Source organism: Lissotriton helveticus, chromosome 10, assembly GCF_964261635.1.
Source record: "Lissotriton helveticus chromosome 10, aLisHel1.1, whole genome shotgun sequence".
NCBI classification, from domain to species: Eukaryota; Metazoa; Chordata; class Amphibia; order Caudata; family Salamandridae; genus Lissotriton; species Lissotriton helveticus.
The window spans coordinates 731,911,147-731,924,702 of record NC_136071.1 but is presented as its reverse complement, the minus strand read 5'-3'; the positions used below and the strand labels follow the sequence as shown (position 1 = coordinate 731,924,702).

The window sequence follows — 13,556 nt, the reverse complement described above, 5'->3', positions numbered from 1 at the left end:
CTTGGAAGAGTCAGCTCCTTTTGCTGTGGTCATCTGGAGTGCAGCAGAAGTTCTTGATTTAACACTACCAACTATTGAGGTCAAAACAAACATACTGGCAATGGTCCTGCGACCTGGGCAGTCCACCATGGTACTGCTCCCCCCCCTTTGAATGAAGCCCTAATTGGCATGCTAGTAGGCACTCAGGCCAACATTGCTGATGCCTATTAGTAAATAGGCAAATGGGTAAAAGACACAGGCCAGCTCAAAGGAGACCCCTACTCATTATTCTACACCTGAGAGCTTGGCGGCCTGCGCATCTAAGAGTAAACTAAACTCACATTTGTTCTCTACAACTCTTCCTGATTGAGAATCTAAGCATCTCGAGCTATTCGGGAATAGGATGTTTTCCTTGGTGAGTTTCGTCATTCTTTCAGTTAATGCCACCTGCGTACAAGGTAGATACTCTCATGCCTTGTGGGATATGGTCAGCAGGATCTTACCAACAGTTCCTGATTAGTATTATGCAGTTTTGGTGCAGATCATCCATGATGACCAGGACGCAGCAAAATGTCTTGGCTGGACCCATTGACTGCTTAGGCAAGGAAGCCGGTATCAACGTGGTGCATCAGCTCCACTTATGGATGAGATCAACAGCTTTTTAGGGTGATGTCTAGTTGTTGTCAATGGATATGCCCTTTGCCGTGATCTGGCTATTCGGAGACATCGTAGACCCAGCACTGGAACGATTCAGAGGAAGCAGGGCCACAGCCTACTCCCTTGGCCTTTCTGTGCCCCGGTGACAGTATTCCCAACAATATTTCCCCATTCGAGGCTAAGACACAACCAGTGCCCTCATCCCCAGGAGTAGACCTCCCAACCCCTCGTCCTTAAGAGGCCGCGGTTCCATCCATCAATGCCTAAGCCCTCAGTGGCTTCATATTGCCATGTCCCAACTTTCCTCCACACTGTTTCAGTTTTTAAGCTGCTTTGGCTTGCTCTTGGCAGTACAGTCCAACCTGATGCAGGATACGTTATTACTTCCATGGGTGCTGTGGCATTACAACTGACAAATGGGTGCTCCAAATAGTTCAACAAGGATACTCCCTACCATTCCTCAACCCCATCAGAATGAATTTCAGAAGACCATTTGCCCATACTGTGGCAGGAAGTCCAGGTTCTTCTGGACAAAGGGGCCATAGAAAATAATAATAATAATACGGCCATTTATAGAGCGCAAAACAGCTACCTCCCAAAGGAGGTGTCCCGGCGTTAAGGGTAGGGTTCTGGCATTGGAAAGAAGGACTGGATGTTATATTCTTTTTATTTTCTGAGTGCTGAAAGAGGACATAGGCTTTAGTCCTGTTTTAGATCTTCGTCCTCCGTTTCTTCCAGAAAAAGGAGCAATTCAAGATGCTCATGTTGACCCAAGTTCAATCTTCTGAATGGTAGCACAGGACCCTCAGGACTCTTATTTTCATTTCCCTATCCTGCAGACCCAGGGGTGTTAGCTTTGATTCAAGGTGGGCCAGAGTATTTTCAATTTTTGATACTTCCTTTCAACCTCACCATTTGCTCTCACATATGCACAAAACTGAGGATAGAGGTCACAGCACACCTTCGTAGGTCAGAAATGCCAATCTTCTCCTACTCAGATAACTGGCTTGTTAAGGCAGACTCGCCGCAGTTAGTCTTGAACCATCTCCAAACAATGGAAGATCTTTTAGCTCCTCTGCGATTTCTTCACAGAGGCTCCCGTTTATCTGAACCATTCTAGATATTTTGTGGGTTTGATCCTTTGTTCTGGTTCTACGGATCCAGGACATTTGGACTTTGATTTTAATGTTTCTGTCACAGTCCTGCACCTCGGTGAGAGTGTTTCTGTGACTTCTCAGCCTCCTGCATCCTGCTTGTGGGCTTCGCCAGATGCCTCATATGAACTTTGCATCAAAGAATGCCAGAGACCTGCAGTGGAGATTACTTGACTGTAGTGGGGCCAGCAGCAGATCTCTCGCCGTACCTCAATAAACCAGACAGTGGTGACTGATGCATCTCTGTCTCCATTGCCATGTGGCACTGAAACAAGGGCTTTTGGCTCCTGTGGCATTTGCTCTCTGGCGTTCCGAAGAAGGTTCTCTCTCGGAGATCCATTCAGCATAGAATGGAGCTCTGGACTTCTATATGCCTTCCCACTACTACGTGTCCTGACTCGAGTTCTGAACATGAACGACCGGTCCCAAGTCATCTTAGTTGCTCCGAATTAGTCAGGAGAGTGTAGTACCCCGAACGTCTGAGCAGGAGCATTTGTTCTGGGCTCAGGCTGCTGCTTCAGGAGGATCTTCTGTCACAGCAGGAGGGGTGTACCAGAGCCTGCGCAATCTACGCCTCCATGGTTGAAGTTTGAGTTGCATTAGCTGACTACTTTTGATCTACCTCCCAAAATCGTTGATGTCATTCTTTCTGCCAAGCATTCATGTACGAGATCTGTTTACGTCGGGGTAACTGGAGTAAATTTGTAGCCTGGTGTAGTTCCTACCATATACACCCATTTACAAAAAATAGTTGGATGTTTGCTTTTTGTGCAGATTTTAGCTCAGAAGGACTTGCCGTGGGCACTGTTGAAGGTAACGTGTCCGCCATTTCCACTTTTTTACAGTTGCCGACAAGCCGTCTTTGTTTAAATCTCCTATTGTGATACGTTTTCCTAAATGTCTAGATCATATGTTCCCACCTAAGCCTTTTGTGATGCTGCAGTGGGACCGTAATTTGGTTCCCACATTCTTTATGGTTGCCCCATTGAGCCGATGCTTAGCTGTTATTTGGATCTTCTGACTCTTAAGACCATCTAATTGTGATAACTTCAGCTTGTTCCGTGAGTGAGAACTGCAAGCTCTGTCCGTTGAACCGCCATACACCATGTTTCCCCTAGACAGATTGGTGTTGAGGACCAGTGTGATATTTCGGTCCAAAAGTTGACACTCCTTTTGTGTCAGTCAGTTCATCACTCTTCTAGCATTCATGGCTCTGCCTCACCCTTTGAAAGAGAGACTCCTTTGTTTGGTACGATCAGTAAAAAATACGCAAGGCTCTTTTGGGATCCAAAGAATATCGTGTGAACAATCAGTTGTTTGTGTGGTTCTCGGGGACAAGGACACGAGTAAGGAAGTGCAGACAAGGCCCATATTGAGGTTGGTATTCCTTTGCTGTATTAAGAGCTGCTACGCATTAGTGAAGAAGCAGCCTCTGAGGGCTCTTTCTACCGAGCCAAATCTGCTACCACCATATTGGCACATGGAGTATCTGTTCTGGATGTCTGTCAGGCTGTCATGTGGGTGTTTGTTCACACATTCGGAAAACATTACCTTGATAGCTAGGTACAGCTGAATGGGCAGTTTCCCATTTAGTCCTGGAGGACTTTTTGGTTTGAGACATTCCACAGACCCACCACCTTTGGAGGTACTGCCTTGGTGTCTATCAACAAGATGAGAAATCTGCAGTTAGAGCTATTGATCAGAAAAAAAGTTACTCACCTTCAATAACACTTTATGGCTGATACCATTTCTATCCTATATATCCTCACTGCCACCCAACCTCCGCATTATGTGGAATGATCTTTTTCTATCCATAAAAAGGTCCCAAACTAGGGAACTGCACACTGTCACATCCTTTCACTTGTTGGGCTCTGCGGCCATGGCATGGGCAGAGTCCAGAAAGAAACAGATGTCCATGGACATGGGTGGTTCTTGTATGCAGGGCCGGTGTTGCTTCTGGGGCAGAATAACGCATCATGTGGAGCTGCATGACATCACATCCTGGCATGTGGGAGCAATGCTGTGAAAAAAGTCTCTGGATCCAGTCTGCAACCTGGGGTTGTTCACAAGGTGAGGAATCTGTTGTTTAGATGGAGTAGTATACACCAGAAAGAGTGTTACCAAAGGTAAGTAATTTGTTCATTTGGAGACGTGGTCATTCTGGGATAGTATAAGAGATTGTCAGTACTCAAAGTTGTACTCTGGCATGTCAATCTTCTACACCAGTATCTATGCCTTCTCCTGCTCAATCTATATGGTTTCCCCAAAGCTATGTTTCTAAACTACTCTCTAAATCTTGTCCTGTGCATGTCCTAAGTTCTAGAGTGGATACTAAGCGCCCTCTTTGGCATCTTCTTTTACTTTACTAATTTTACATCCAAATTCCCTTCATCTCAATTTAATTTCTCAGATTTATCTAGCGGCAATCTCAGATTATCCTAGACATTAGGAACCTCAAATACTTCAGCTTCTTATTCTTTCAAGAGTGCGGCCCTTGTCAAAGATGGAAATTTGGACTTGGATTTGCCTGCATTCAGCATGATCTATGCAATATGCCACCCCCCTCCCAAAAAAACAGGTTAATTATTCATTAACACAGTTACTAAGGTAATTGCCATACAATAGACTAATGCCAGGATTATTTCGAATCAATGAAAGACTAGCATGTGAGTTCAGAGAGTGGAATTTTGTCAGCCTTATTTGAAAGCTTTATTAGTCGCACCTTAAAAGCAAATGAAGGCTTAGATAACGAGTTAATTTGTTTACTTTCTTAGTAGTTGTGACAGAAATACACTGTACCTGTGGCTTAAATGTGTTCTGGAAACTAAGCAGTTTGATAGTTCCAATATAGTATCTTTGAGGCTTAATATTGAAAGCACTTATAGAGTGATCATTAGATGCTGAGACTAGGCGTGCTTTGGCAGTGTTATTCTACATGTTTAAGACTGTGTTTTATCTGTATGTACGAGTAATAAATAAAAAAATAAGACAACAATTCAGTAAGAACTAGAAAGGGACATATGTATAGTCAGCTTATGACTTCGGCTTTAGAAAATGTCATCTATGTAGCAGGTTCATAGAGCAGTCATTCCACAGGAAGCAATCATTTGGGGAAAAAAATCTCTCTATTTAAAAAAAAAAAACTTTTAAAACACACCGTTTCAAAAAAGAAATCTCTCACCATCAACTAAATCAACACTAACAGTAGCACCAAGAAACTTCCTGAGAGTGTTGTGCTCAATAAATGACGTAAGTGGTACAAAAGGGGGTGGTGATGGACCGAGCATCTGAACCAATCAATCACTCACACCCAGTCAACAGATCTGGGTTTAATCCATCACCGTTCTTTAGCCCACTCTGCCACCCCAGTTCAGACATGGCCATATGCAAATCAGTCTGACCCTGTGCCTCATGGGAACAGTCCAGCCCGAACTGCCAAGCCATGCCTTCCCTGGACCGGAAACAAGCTTCCGAGGACCGGTTTCTGGCATTTCAGCCGTCTTCAGCCCGGCTTGCTTGAATCCAGTGGCAAAGTGAGCAAGGGACTCACGTCTAAGCATACAAGCTCCATGGTCTGCAGCGACACAGGAGGTATGAACAATGAGACCTCGAGAAAGCCTCAGGATGTTGGTGGTGTGTGTTTTTTTTTTATATCTCCTGGGACCTATTCAGTTAAAATTGTGTCTGTGGTTTAGCGCAGCAGAGCCTCTGTTGTCGTCATCGTCCAGCACCTAATCGGACATGCTCCCCGGAGCCAAAAGCTAGTGACCCACGATAAGACTGTGCGCAACCAGGGGCCACGCGATTTAAAGGCGGGAAATAACATGCTTTTTTCGATGTGCACGTGCTAACTATTTCATGTTACCCTTATTGTATATTTTACCACAATAATCGCATACCTTTTTGAACAACAGCTTGAGTGCATGAGATAATGTATTTCTGTGCCCCGGTTCTATCATTATCATTGATTCTTGTGTGAATGTCTGTTACTTTGATGGACTGCCCTGCCGTTGCTTTTGTCCTTTTTTGACCTCATTATAAATAGCTCACATGAATCATGGCTTAATTTAGATCTTCCGCTTCATACTCTGCTGGTTCAAATGCGTGTCATAAGCGAAGACGGTTGTCGGCTAGTCTTGCATTGTTGGTGTGTTTTCGTTTTTATTTATCCCTTGTCTGTTAACGAAATGCGTTGTTTTCATGTATTTTGCTCTTTTTTATTTTTTGGTGGACATTTTTTTTCCTTCTCACATTTTAAGCCTGAATGAGCTTGGGAGGTCGCAGCAGAGATTTTCTTGGCAGAAATTAGAAAGAAAGGATCCGTTACCAAAATTTGCATGAAGTGCATTTGTAGTCTTTAGAACATTGTGACGCTTTTAGGTGATTTCCTCATTTGAAATGGTCCTGTGTGGGGTTTTTGTTTTTTATTCCGTGGGTTAATGTAAAAGTGGATGTATCTGTTCAGCATGGGTTAAAAACTCAAGCTCTAGCGCCATAATTTAAGAATGCAGTTCATGTCACTTTCATGTACATTTTAAAAGAATTGGTCCTTTTCTTCATGTTGAGTGATGTAAGATATGTGCACTTAGTTTGCATCATAGAGCGAATTTTGTTTGTGGAGCATGTTGTGTAAAAATCCTTAGTACTGCATATCCGGGCACGATTTTGCTGTACCGTCTTGCATTGTGCTGTGTGTCTTTTATAGAGTGCATTATTGCTTGGGATTTATCTGGCTTCAAGTGGGTTGCAGTACCAAAGTAGAAGTGGAGTAAGGAGGTCAGCGGGAATTGCTTATAACAGAGAAGTCATCAGTCTGGCATTTGACTGGTCTTTCGTAGTCACCCACATCTGAGGTGCGGTTAAATAATCGGGTGGGTTTGCTCACCTGCTGCACCTCACTAATGAGGCCCAACAAGGTTGTAGCCAGACTGAAAGAGTTTGTGTCCCCATTCAGAGAGAACGCAGTCTGGCATTTCGGGATAGACTATTGCTGTTGGAGCAGAACCAAAACTGACGTTCTTAAGTTTGTTCCTTGTCTGAAATGGTGCAGTGAGCAAACAAATGATGGAGTGGATTGTGGCCTGAATGATGACCACTGGCTGAGACTCTTGCAAGCATTCAACCCATCAACTTTTCTTTTAATGTGATGCCCTTGGTGCCAAATATGTAGAGGCTTTTCAAAGGAATGAGTTGAAAATATCATGACCTCTACTCTGGATTTTCCACCACTGTTACTGAAACCTGGCTCCCCTGTCCCCCTATTTTATGGAGGGCTGAAAATTGGCTAGCAACCAGGGAAACTGCTAAGGCTTTTTGGGCCAATCTATAAAAACAACTTGACCAGTTTGTATCAGTCTGCCCCCACCTGGCCGCTGAAAAACATAGACATATTTTCTTGTGCTTGGGCTTCCAGCCATTGACCCAAAAGTAGGATAAATACTGATGATGTTGAACCAGTAACATCTGCTCCTTATAGAATTTGGCTCTACTTCTGTGGTCTTTTTCTGAATGGGTGAGAACACGCCATCAGAACTTGATCAACCATGCACCTGTCATCTGGACACAAAGTGAGCAGCCCATCTCATTAGAATGGAACAAGCACCTGAGGGGTCACAGTGCCAAAGGGCCTTCCACGTTTCCAAGTGGTGGATCTGCGCTATCCCCAACCTGCTCTCCCCCAACATGACCTTGACAGTCTTGTCATCACTATAGAACCCTAGAGAAACCCAGGAGATTTGTCAGACTATAAAATCATTTAGCAAAGGATCCCACAGGAGTCAGCACTGAGTCCCGAGCTGTTTAATAGCTACTTGCGACCTTTGTTGACATTAATAAGATCATTTGGACTCCGCTGTTTGAATTATACAGATGATATCCAGCAGATCATCTCAACCGATTCCTCGAGTTGGTTTTCCTTTGATTCCTTTCATCTCTGTATGATGGCTGTCACCACCTGGTAGGGTGCGAACCCATTGAAGTTCAACTCAGATGAAATAGAGCTACCCTGAATTCACCACAGCTGCCCTGCTCACTTAGTCCATCAAACCTCTGGTCCACATACTGGCTTGTGGCTCCTGAACCTTCAAAATTAGTGGAATAGCTTGGTTTCTTCTTGTACACTGATCTTTCCCTGGCTCTACAAGCTAACAACCTGCCCTCTTCGTGCTGCATATTGTTAAATATTCTAAAGAAAAAATCCTATGTCTTCCCCCTATGGCCGTTCATCAGATAGTAGTCTACGCAACCATTGTAAACTGATAACACAACATAAAAGCAAAACAGTTCATATTTAGACAGGGGATAACCCTTCAATAATGGTTGAACTAGTAACAAACACTCATTCACACATGCCTTACTGTGCAAAGATCACCACCAGGTTACAGCAGACCTGGCATTACAAAAACACTGTTTACTGCCATTGACTTTACACAGAGAAATAACTCTCCTAATGGTCATCAAGCCTCTTTAGTATGAATTTACCTTACTGTACAAATTTGACCCCTTAAATTTAGATTTTGGTTTAATACCTTTTTTTATTTCTTTTAAACTAATGCACGTGGCAAAAGTCCCTGGCATATATCTTTTATGCACATGCGCAGAATATAATATGCTATTTGTTATCTTTGTGAGATGAGTGCAAATAAACATGAAAAAATGTTAGCATAAACAATATATATTCAGTTGCGAAGAACATAATATGCTATTTATTACTATTATTAAGGGAGCTAAGTGGCATCATGACCCACTTGAGGCTTCGGCTCTTGTGAGTCATGGCCACTACCCACATGCAACAAATGTAGTATCATATTACAATCTGCATCTGCATGTATACTATTTATATATTCACTAAGGATAAACCCCAGTTATTAGCTTTGCTCATAAGAACTTAACATTTGTTTAAAAAACGTGTGAAATAAATACAGTTAAAGTGTAGCTATTGCAGTTACAAATCGAAACAAAAAACAACTTAAATTATGGGAAGATCAACTAAACATACTCGCACCCCCATCATGTACCGCTTATCTCTCATATGATATCACTCATGACTTGTTAAATGACATAACTGATGAAATGAACAGAAGGTACAAGTACTCTGCCTTCTACCATGTGCAGCAGGTGTAAATGGCAGCCAGGCTCTGCGACCAACCCTCTGTAAGCTATCAATCATCACTGCGCATAGCCTTTAGTCTCCCCCATCTCTGCACATAGCCTTTAGTATCATCCATCACTGCGCATAGCCTTCAGTATCATCCATCACTGCGCATAGCCTTTAGTATCATCCATCACTGCGCATAGCCTTCAGTATCATCCATCACTGCGCATAGCCTTTAGTATCATCCATCACTGCGCATAGCCTTTAGTATCATCCATCACTGCGCATAGCCTTTAGTATCATCCATCACTGCGCATAGCCTTTAGCCAGGTGCAGTGGGTATTGCTTGCTGGGCCTAATCTTTGGCCAGATCCAACAAGCAACCCTCCGGAGGCAGCCAGCCCCAACTGCACATGGCCATTAGATGTGTCCAGACCCTCAGCCCAAAAAAGCAGCCAACCCCTTTTGTGTGGCTTGTTCCTTTGGAGGTCGGCTGCCAAGACTGGGTTTTGGCCAAGCCCCACACGCATTCTCCACATATGATCAAGCCCCACTGTGCACAAGCTTCATCCACCGACTGTGGATGTTGGCCACAGGGCCCAGCCAACAGACGCACTCCACTCTCAACACTCTGCAGGTGGCTGGTCCCTACTGCGCACAACCTTCATCTCTGTGCAGTGGTGGTTGGCTGCAGGGAAGGGCTTTAGGCTATCACCTGTGTTGAAATGTTTTTCCAATGACCAACCCTTATGACTTATTTTCTTCAGGCCTACACAGTAGGATTTATTGGCTGTACCCACCCCTTCTGGGATAGCCGTCACTGCTGCGCAGCTGTGCACAGCCTTCAGCAGTGTGTATGTGAGGTTGCACATAAGACCAGGACTATGACCAGGCCCTGTGCCCACCCCTCCTTATGCAGTGATTCCCTGCTGAGTAAGATTGTTGGCTCCTGTTTTCTATATATTTATCTATGGTTCAGCTAGTAATTTCGAGAGCACTACCATGGATGATGTCATCAGTGATATTATTAACGATGTTTTTTAACATGCCAGGGATGGTGTCATATCAGAGTTCATAAATAGTGCACGGCAGGGGTGCTAGTTTCACATATAAAAGCTGAGGCTATTAAAAAAGATACTGCACATGCCACTATCACCCCAGTAACACTTCAATTAATTTCATGTTAGTTGCAAAGAGTCCAAGCAGAGCCACCATTACACCTTCTTGAAGGAGAAGCTTTCAAGATATTAGATAGCATGACTCAACACTCTATTTTGCTATTACAAGGGTGTATGGTCCCAACCAAACAACGTATTCAGTAACCGTAATGTTCAATATAGTGTATGTTAAACTTATCACATCCAAATGGCAGAATATTATCTTAAATGTTGTCATGATGTAAGTTAACTTATAATCCTTTATTGAAAAATTCGTTATTCAAACATAATTTCACTAATAGCCATAGCCAACTCATTTTGTTCACTGGGAATGTCTTCAGGACTACAGTAAAGTTCATATATACATGGTACTCGAAACGCGTCGTCCGAAAGGAGTTTAATAAAATCTAAACTTGCCTGAAGTCGTGGGGTCCGTCTCCTTCTTTCGCCACACTGCCGGTGTGGAGGTTTGAGGATTCTTGCAACATATATATATATATATATATATATATATATATATATATATATATATATATATATATATATATATATATATATATATATATATATAATTAAAAACATCTATATACAAATTTTAAAATGATATAGCATCCTGGCATATGTCATCAAACGAATCCCACACCTTGATGCAATGGAAGGCCACCAGAAGCCCCCAGTTGAGCAAGTGGTGAGAGGTCCTCATCCTGTGGGCAGGATCCAAAAGCACAGTTTTGTTTCAGGAGGTGGATAGGAGGGTCACAGCTCGATAGATAAGGCCAGGGCTTGGGACAACTTAGTAGAATGTCTGAAAGAACCTGACAGCCCCCTGTCAGTTCCCTTATATCTACTCACAACTCAGGGGAAGCCTAAGAGTGGATGGGTTACAAGACACCTTGGGTTACACGCTCCTGTGGACCAGAATGAGCTATGGCTCTCCTGAGCGAAGAAGATATACTGTAATGCACTGTTGACTTTGAAATGAGGCAGGGGATAAGAGGGGATGGGGGAGTAGGGTTGGGAGCAGTTTACCAGGTGTATTTGACGCGGGTTGAACTCCTGTTAACTTATTGTATGAACCCTTGTTTCTGAAATTTGATGGCCATGACCAAGCTGGCACGGATATACAACAAACACAACATTTTTGCTTGTTATGTGGTGTTCAACACGGAATGTAGAGTCTGCCATTGTTAAAAAGCGTTGTAGTTTAAAAAAAATAATCATACACCTCATTGAGCACCCTAAACATTTTTTATTTTTGAAAGATGGTCGTCATATATCATCATCTGATAGTTTCAAAATTACATAAAAAATTAACCACACAAGAGAAACATAATTATAAATTCAACAATTAATATAGATTACCTAGGTTATTTGTCATCACTAATTATATACACTAGTTCATTAATGTAATCAACTTGTTACAGAAACGCTCTTATCCATACCAACATCATTGCAAATCCTAATTTTGAAAAACCTTTAAACTCTCTATCAAATGTGAGACACACTTTATCCATAATGTTACATCCATATAATGTTTGTTTCATTGAGTCTGTAATTAAAGAAAATATCAAAGAAACTCCTCTTCATAATCTCTGGAATAAATCCCAAATTTTATCCCATCAGTGTGTAATACACAGGATTCCATCAAGGGGGATATTCATATACTACACACCATCAGATTCCAATGTATATCTTAAGCCAGGATAGAATCCTCACATTTAGCCTGCCAAATAATGTAACCACTTTGTACACCCTTCGGTTTTATACTATTGGTCAGCATAGTCCCATAAACCACGTTCGTTTATACAAAATCTGCCCATACATAATTCATTCTATAACTAAATCGTTCCCTTTAAAAGCTACCCTTGCTGTAACCTTTTTGACCAAAGAACAAAGCATTCAGATAATAGCAGATTCCAGCACATCTCTTCGCTGAGCGTACTCTCTGCTTCCTATACGGGCGCCATTTTTAAGTCCCTCTCATTTTTATCCCTACACTCAAGTCATCAATTGGCTCATAAACATAGAAAGATGACCCAATCTTTGTCTACAAACACCATCTTATAAAGTTAGCCAGCAGCATTAGTTCATACATAGTTCATTAATTGGCAAAGCCAATTTCTTCCAAAAATGCCCTTCATAGCAGCTCGTTTATCCAAAAAATAATAAGATCAGATATTATTTTAGTGTTTTCACCCTTTAACGGGTTCACCCCCCCCAACACACACACACACACTCTTTAATCGGCTTTTTCTCTGCTTCTCCTACGGGTGCCAACTTTAAAACGTTTTTAATATGTTTAACTCTGCACCCAAATTGTCAAAATGTGCCATGGGATACAGAGAGAGGACATAAACCTCATCCTCAAGCGGAATCTTATAACTTTATTCAGTCACATATATTCTACTAGGACCCAGGGATCTTCAAAAGTTAAGTGTCAATACTGTTCATCATGAATATCATCCACTCCCAGACTTAATAACTTAAGTGCTTCATACATCATTACAAACCATATGCCTCCTAGATGCGAATACTCCTAATGTGAATTATCACACTTCTAAAATTAAGACAATGCAATGGAAGCTTAAGTTAACATGTAAATGATTCGTACTTCTTTACAAACCATATTTCTCCTATACTTTTAATTAATGTGCTCTATGACCCTTCTGAGACTAACCATGCGCCATTATTATTATTATTATTATTATTATGCGTTCTTATATAGCGCTCGATTACCCGTAGGTATCTCGGCGCTTGCCTTGGGAACCCGTCCTGGCTTTTTCCCTGTGAGATACCCGTACTGGGCATCCCCAAGGTGAAAGCCAGGCATCCTTCCGCAGGGGGGCCGTAGTGGAGATTAAGCAAGCTGATACCCAGAGTTGCAGAGTGTGAACCCGTGATTCGAGTAGGCACCGAAACGAGAATTATCGAGTCCGTGGATATTTGGGCTCAAGACCCTGCCGCGTCGGGAATTGAACCCTGGTCCCGGGTCTGACCTCAGCTTCAGGGTCTGCCTCCTCTAACCGGTGAGCCACACTTCTCCATGAAGGCAAAGACACAGATACATCCTTTAGTTATAAAAAAAATCTGCAAACTATATCCTGTTCCCCAAATCATAAGAAATAATGCGATTCCTTATTAGTACTTTGTCCATATTCCACACTTTGAAGCTTGTTTATCCATTTGGCTTCCGCTCTCCTCAGCAACATGTCTTTATTACCACCTCTTTCACTGTCTTTAATTTGTTCTAGGACATGAAACCATATTTCAACATCAGCTTGAATGACTTTCTTCATAATGTAACGCTTTCAGGTAGTCCACGTTACCCTTTTTTATGGTCCTTACATGCTCTTGGATGCATAATTTAAAAGGACTTAAACGGCTACCTACATAGATTTTTTTAACAATTGCAGTCTACAACATAAAACCGTATGTGTCGTTACTATTTTTGAAACTGTCAACTACATACATATTTTTACTATTGTGGCCAAATTCCTGTATCTTATTCCTTTCAAT

At 42.3% G+C, this 13,556-nt stretch overlaps 1 protein-coding gene across 9 annotated transcripts in view; it reads left to right on the top strand.

Annotated features, from left to right (window-relative positions):
- DIP2C (DIP2 acetate--CoA ligase C (putative)) overlaps window positions 1-13,556 on the top strand; it is a 1,026,208-nt gene that overhangs the window by 733,451 nt on the left and 279,201 nt on the right. The gene's annotated exons all lie outside the window — the stretch shown is intronic.